Genomic DNA, 8,072 nt, shown 5'->3' with positions numbered 1-8,072 from the left:
GGACCCGTGGAGGGGAACAGTTCCTGAGATTCCACCTGGAGCTCTGGGGAGATGGAGAGAGGCGGTAGAGTCAAGTACCCAGTGACCTTCTTGCCCACTTTTTTTGGTGTGTCTACAGAAGGGGTCTCCGGAGCCACTTCATGAGTTGTGAAATAGGGTGTGTGTGTATATGACTGTCCCACAGCAGGATATAGTCGTATCTCTCTCCTCTCTTTCCCCCCACAGAATTTCTTTTTCTTGCTTGTGAGTCACAGAGCAGGAGGACTCAGGTAGGTTCTCTCAGGCAGGGGAACTCATGGGCAGCAAGGGCAGGACTTCAGTGGGAAGCAGACAAAGGGACCGAAGATACCCTCTCTTTGTAGGGGATGCTGAGAGAAAAACCCTTAATCCACCATAACCAGATAAAACTTTTCTGGATTTAGGATTAGTAGTTTGCCCTGAGGCGGTGGTCCTGGAGCCATGCACACCAAAGTACATTTAGGCAGCCCCAAAATGTACATAAACCATATGCAGGTCTTGTGCGGTATAATGCACACGCGTCTACTTGCTGACTTTCTCACGGGCGATGCAGCCATCAGAAGTTACCCTGACACACTTTGCGTAGTTTGGAGCTCTCGCCCTTGTTGCCAGTGGTGAATGACTGTATCCCGAGCCAGGCATGGAGCATCGATTGACCTGTGAAGAGTTCCTTCTGGCCCCTGTTTTTCTATCTTAAGAAAACAGGAGGCGTCTTTGCATTGGAAGGAACCGGTTGCAGCAAGAGCCTGCTGTGGATGCCGCTTTTGGAGGAGAGATGCAAGCGCTTGCTGTTGGTAAGCTGGCATCCCTGGAAGCTTCTCGACCCTGAGCCAGGGATGTGATCCAACCATTTTGGCTTCCCGTGGCTGCCCCTTTTAAAGTGCAAATTCCCAGTTGGCTCAGTTGGCAGAGGAGGCGGGAGGTAAATGTGGTACCTCAGCTCTCCCAGGCAGGTGTGTCCCCTGGCACCCAGCGCTTTACTTGAATGTGGCACAGAGGAACAGAGCAGAGAGATGTGCAGGCTCAGGGGATGGTAAGGCAGAAAACCTATCAGAACCAGAAGCAAGTCTGCTTGAGTTCACCAGAGCTATAACATTGCCTTGAAGCTATATTTCTCCAGCTGCTGACACCAGACCTTTTAAAAACCAATCTGGAAGAAAGCCGCTTGGATTTCACCAAGAACATTTGCTGGAGTGAAGATCTCTGGCACTGAAAACTAGAGTGTGCTCTTTTTTCCTACTTTTGGGTTGGGTTGTCTTCAAATAGGGCTGTCCACGCACAGGCATCTTGCCTGCGTTGATCAGTGTTTTGAAATGATTTGGCTCAATGGTAGGCATATGCTTTGCAAGGGACGGGTCCTGCGTTTAGTCCCTGGTATCCTCGGTGTCTTCATTGAGGAGGATCGTGGCCAGCCAGTGCTGGGGAAGATCGTTCTCAGCTTCAGAGCTTCTGTCAGTCAGAGCAGACAACCCTGAGCTAGATGGGACCAGACCAACCATCTGACTTCTGATAAGGCAGGAAAAAGTTATAAACAGCCGTGTTGGCCTTCTCAGAATCCAGAACAAGATGCTAAATCCAGTTTGTGCCTTTTATCAAGGACAAACAAAACAATAACGACATTGAATCAACTTGCACATGTTGTGCATTGTTTTGGTCGGCCCTACTAAAAGGTGTAATGTAGATTTTGTGTCTTGTTCTCATAAGGCAGTCTCTTATATTCGTGTTGCTGGACATTAAACCCATGGCTCAGAGGTAGAGCACATGTTTTGTATGCATAGGGTCCTGAGTTCCATCCCTGGCACCTCCATTTCAAAAAATCTCAGGTAACAGGTGTTGGGAAAGACCAGTTTTGCCTGCTGCCCAGAGAGCCAGTGCCAGTCAGTGTTGACAGTTACTGGGCTCCATGAACTGGTGATCTGACCCAGCATAAAGCAGCTTTGTGTGTTAATATAATTTTGGGCTAATCCACTGAAGGCAAAGCCCACAGAGGAGGGTTGCAGCTCCTGTTGGTATCAGTGCAAACCAGGCATGAGATTCCTTTTTGAATGACTCACTTTGGGAACGCTTCTGAAAGTTTCCCCGTTCTTAGTGCTTTTTGGCTGTCTTGATCCAGGCGGCGGCTTCCCACTCTCCTGTGTGTGTATGGTGTGGCGCATGATCAGGAGCCTGAAAAGTGTCCTGGGAAAAGGCAGATTGCTTTCCCCCACAGAGTACTCGTGTGCTCTGTGTGGGAAGGCAGCTGTGTAGACCAGCAAGGAATCAGTTGCTCCTGTTGCCTACGAAACGTCATGCTTCAATAAATCTGTTTGTCTCAAAGGTGCCAGAAGACCATACTTTTTGCAAAGCGGTTGTAGGCAGCAAAGCACACTGCGTGTCCGAACAGCAGAGATTGAGAGCCCTGAAAAGCACACAGGGTCTCTGAGGTCTTTGGGGCTCGACCTTTTGTGGGATTTTTAAAACACACGATGCATTAAGTGCCTTGGAGCCTTGCTCACAGTCTGTGCACAGATAGTGAGAATGTTGTTAGGATGGAGCAGAAACAACAGAAGAGTCTTCATGGCAACTGAAGACTCGCAGAATGATTGGGGCGAAAGCTTTTGTGGAGTAGAGCCCACTGCCCTGGGTTTATTTGTTGGTTTGCTTGCTGATATCCACCTTTCTGTTCCAAAAGAATGCACAGATGCAGAACTAAATATGATAGGAACATCATTCAACAAACCATTAGTTGACAAAATGCAAAGAAGCAATGCAGAACTAAATATGATAGGAACATCATATAACAAACCGTTAACAAAATGCAAAGAAGCGTGTCATGTTACTTGCAGTTCATATACATTCAGAAACCGAGGGGGGGGGAATCACTTCCATCTCCCAGGCTGCTTTGCAGCTGACTTAGAAGTCACCATTATTGTTCACACAAACAAATTCAAGGGAGAGCCTGACATGAAATTGTTGAACTGGAATTTTTTAGGAAGTTATTTTCTATTTGCTATGGAGTTGGGATCATTGTGGGTGAGGCTCCTCACTACGTATATCAAATAAGCATAGCAGAGATTTAAGGTAGATCAAGATGGGTAGCCATGTTAGTCTGTCTGTAGCAGTAGAAAAGAGCAAGAGTCCAGTAGCACCTTAAGGACTAACAAGATTTGTGGCAGGGGAGGAGCTTTCGTGAGTCACTGCTCACTTCTTCAGATTTAAGGGTGATTCTGTTGGCACCAATTACTGCTATTATGAATGTTTCCCCGTGCTTATCGTGTGTCTGTTAGAACTTTGTATAGAAACGCCTTTTGGTTCTACCATTCTTTCTGTACTGGTATGTGTAATATGTGCATGTGTGTGTCAGGAACTTTAAATTCCACCTGCCGAGCAACATATGGCATGTCTCTGACCGAACTGGGCTCTAGTTCATGAGGCCTCAGTGAATCTCTTGTGGCTTTAAGGTGCCCCAAAACTATTTGTTGCTGCCACGGTGGCTCCTTTTAGAAGTTAGGAAGCGAAAAAGACTTTTTGATCAAACAAAAGTGCATGTGAGTCCGTTGTTAGGGCTTACAGCAGGCGTTCCAGGGCTCAGAATTTCCCAGCTCACCTGGAGGATAGATGGGTGCAGCAGGCTTGGAGAGGGCGGAGTTCCATGGTGAGGAAAACACCACACAGATTCTGTCACTGGTTTCATTGTCCCAGTTTTATTAGCGCTGCGGGGCTGTGGTTAAGGTCCCCCAACCTCTGCCACAGAGCGGCAAAGTCCGTTTTCTCTGATGGCCACCCCCAGGAGTGTGGCACCACGGGCTTTAATGGATGCCACACAAGCCTTGTTCTCAAGCTCTTCTGGACCCACTTCGGTCCTCTCATTCCCCCTCAGGAGGCATCAGGTGAGGAGGTGGCCCTGGCCCCGGAATCAGCCAAAGAAGCTGCCAAAGAAGCTGGGTATTTGATTATAAATATGTAATATTTAAAACTGTTACACAAAACACGGGAGGCATCAGGTGAGGAGGTGGCCCTGGCTCCGGAATCAGCCAAAGAAGCTGCCACTGATTATAAATATGTAATATTTAAAACAGCTACACAAAACACGCAAACACATAGAACACTCTGTCACACAGTGGCCAAAAATGAGACAACACCAAACCAAACAGAAAAAGTCTTCACCTGCTGGTGGAAGACAATAATAGAAAGAAATACATGAAATCTTCCTGGCTCAGGAAGAAGGAGGAGAGATTGGATTTATAGCCCACCCTTCACTACCCAAGGGAGTCTCAGAGCGGCTTACAATCTCCTTTCCCTTCCGCTCCCCACAACAGACACCCTGTGAGGTAGGTGGGGCTGAGAGAGCTCTGAGAGAACTGCTCTTGAGAGAACAGCCCTGAAAGAACTTGTGAGTGACCCAAGGTCACACCAACATAAGAACATAAGAGAAGCCAATGCTGGATCCGGCCAATGGCCCATGTAGTCCAACACTCTGTCACCCAGTGGCCAAAAATACCAGGTGCCATCAGGTCCAGCAGTGGGGCCAGGACACTGCATGTAATGAAGTGGGGAATCAAACCTAGTTCTCCGAGATTAGAGTCCATACTCTCAACCACTACACCAAACTGGCTCTCAAGTTTTGGCACCACACCAAGACGGCCCCTTCTCAGGTTGCCACTCAACTGGTCTTTGATGGCCGGGGCACCTGAAGGAGGGCCTCCAAAGATGACCAGAGTGGACGGGTAGGTTTGTCTTTAAGATATGCTGGCCTCAAGCCATATAGGGCTTTAAAGATCAATACCAGCACCTTCAATTGAGCCTAGAAGCAAATTGGGAGCCAGTGTAGACAGACCAAGATTGGAGTAATTATGTTTCCTATGAGCCACCATTCCTGCCACAGCATTCTGTATTAACTGAAGTTTCCAGACAGTCTTTCAGGGCAGCCCCACATCTCTGGTACTTGACGGCCTTCATGTTACAGGCCTAGGGATGCTAAAGGGTGCGTTTCTTGCACTTACAAAAAATGAACCTCTACATGCCAAATGCCACTGGAACTTCTTAAGCAGTTGTGATGGATGGCATGTAGAATGCTGATTGACGTGCAAGTGATGCTGAGTAAATCAGCAATCAATTTTTACTGCCAGTGACTTGTTAGGATTATAGGAATGAGCCCCTGTCAGTTTGTTCCATTCAGTAACTACATTCATCTAGCATACTTTTGATGTTAAATAAATTTAAAGTAGCAGCCAAACTTACATTGACTTGGACCATTGATTCACTGTTGATAGATCTAATAGTGGCTCCTCTAGGTCTCAGGCAGAGAAGCGCTTTCCCATTTCCTAATACCGGAGATTAAATCTTGAACCTTCTGTATGCAAACCAGTTGCTCAGTCAGTGAGCTACAGCTCCTCTCAGTTGCAGCTATGTAAACTTTACGGTTTCAGCTGTGTAAATGACCGCTTGCATGGTTACCTAGAGCAAGTCAGAATTGCCCCCAGGTGACCTGGCATAGAATCTCAGAAGAGGTAATTATTTTTCTTTTACATATTGGTGGTATACCTCCAATAACCACAACAGATGTCTGGTCAAGTGCGCTGGTACAGTATGTTGTGGGCTGATGCTTTTTGTGGACTGTTTAAGAGGAAGTGGATAGAGAGATTTGTTTTTCCTCTTTCTGTCACGATACTAGAGTTTAGGGTCATCCTGTGACATTGACTGGCATAGATTCATGACAGACTAAAGAAAATGCATCATGCATGTAAGTGTGCACAGTTATCTATAATTAGCAAATGGAATTCACTGCCTCAAGATGTGGTTGGGACAGCTTTAAAAACAGATCAGCTTTTGTTACCTGCTTACTGGGTCCCCAGAAAAATCTAGGTAGCCACTGCTGGAAAATGGATCCTGGGGTAGATGGGACCTTTCATTTGACCAAATTTCTTCTTGTTTTCTATTGCAAGGCTTGGCTGTTATATGGTCATGGAAGATTCTTGTATGCAAACATAGTAGTTACAACTACTAATAACAACTACCTTGGAGTTTGTGTTAATAATCCCTCCCTGCAAGGTTTAGTGTAGAGTGCCACCAGTCCTGTCATTATGATACACTAGTGGGGGGGCTCATGAGACTCGTGGAGGGATCCCATCCCCCCCATTGCTAAACCTGGCGCCAACAGGGGCTGGGAGCCAATCTGACCCCGGAGCCACTCCTGGCATCCACTGCCACCACAGCTGAACCCAGAGCAGCTCCTGGCATCTACTGCAGCTGGGTCCAGAGCAGCTCCCAGTTTCACCCACTGCTCCGGCCAGTCCCAAAGCAGCTCCTGTTGTTTGCCACTACCATATCTGGGCCCAGAGTCCACTGCTGCCAGCTCTGTGGAATCAAGGTAAGTCCATTGTCTGCGTGTGCACAGAGACCATGCTCTTTTATCTGGAGGGGAATTTAAACCTCCCCCCATATATATGTTTAAGATTTCAGGTTTTTCTGCAAGCCTGGGTGGTCCCCCAAGAGTGCAGGAAAATGTGTTTAGTGTCAATGTGGCCCCAATTTGCAGATTTAATTATCCACAGAAGGGGGCCACACATCACATTGCTGTTAGATAAATAAGACTAATACGAACAGAGCCTAGTCTTCAGTAATCTCTGGTTGAACCTTTGGAGGTGGGGACATTAGTACTACTATGTAAGAGTAGTTTGGGGGGGAGGGTCCCAGTTCAAGATTCACCACAATTTCATGCATCTCAGGTAGCAGGATTTGGGAAAACCGGGTTTGATTCCCCACTCCTCCACATGCAGCTGGTGGTGTGACCTTGGGTCAGTCCTAAATTCTTTCAGAGCTGTTCTCTCAAGGGCAGTTCTTGACAGAGCTCTCTCAGCCCCACCTACCTCATAGGGTGTCTGTTGTGGGAAGGGAAAGGGATTTGTAAGCCGCTCTGAGACTCCTTCGGGTAGTGAAGGGCGGGGTATAAATTCAATCTCCTCTTCCTCTTCCTCCTCTGTTCAAGACCCACCTCATGTTATCCTGCTCCAGGTTGTGTTTGATGATGCCATTCTAAGCAGTGTTACACCCTTCTAAATCCATTGGCATCAGTGGGTTTAGAAGAGTGTCATTCTGCTACATCAGGGATGGGCATGAGTTGGGACTGGGAGGGTGTTTTCAGTGATATCCACTAGCTGTTCTAATGTTTGCTTTGTCCTGCACCAGTGGGGGCTTCAATTTCCTTTGCAAGTGACACCATTCACTCAGTCAGGTAAAATGTTGAGAAAAAATTCAAACAAAACTAGCAGTGAAAAGCAGAGAAGTGAACCCTCTGAGAGAAAAATGTCAGGAGAAATGAAATAGGGACTGTTCACCTGCCTCTACCGCGGTGGTTGACATTCTCCCAGCCAATTGCAGAAAGGCCCAAGTGTGGAAGGAGCCAGTATGGGATGAAGAATTTGGTACCCTGAGAAACTCTTGTTTATATTATTTCCAGCTCTTGTGATGCCAAGCACAGAGTTGGTGTTTGCAATATATTGGCTGTGTTTGCTGAAGACGCAGAAGCCCAGCGAAGATTTCCCATTGTGCTGGCGTGTTATTAGCCACCTTCCCACTGCCTCTGTTATTTTCTCTCCTGCTGCTTCCTAAGTTATTTTCCCTCATTCTTACTATGTCTGTCCTTTCCTCTGTGCTTTCTCTGGCCACACTACTGGCTCAAAAAGAAAAACTCACTAGCTCCTCTGAAAAGAGAAAACATCATACAAAATGGGTATTTGATTGTGAAAGGGCCCTTTGGGAGCACACCCACCCTAAGGAGATCTCCTTGGTTTTCTCCATGGTTTGACTGTTACTTCATCATAAAAAGTTGTTGGGCTGACTTGATTTAAAAAATGGCAGATGTCCATTTCTAGTTTGACTCTGGAGTAAATGAGGATTTAGTCTGCATTACATTGGCCATGTAAATAGTTTGACTCTGGAGTAAATGAGGATTTATTTAGTCTGCATTACATTGGCCATGTAAGCAGGGCCGTGGGTGAATAAGTGGATCCGCACACATAATTGTTCACAGAAAAGTATGCCTTACAGTACAAGCCTAAGCAGAGTTATACTCT

This window comes from Gekko japonicus, unplaced genomic scaffold (assembly GCF_001447785.1).
Source record: "Gekko japonicus isolate JY-2015 unplaced genomic scaffold, Gekko_japonicus_V1.1 scaffold85, whole genome shotgun sequence".
In the NCBI taxonomy this organism is placed as follows: Eukaryota; Metazoa; Chordata; class Lepidosauria; order Squamata; family Gekkonidae; genus Gekko; species Gekko japonicus.
This window is presented reverse-complemented; position numbering follows the sequence as displayed.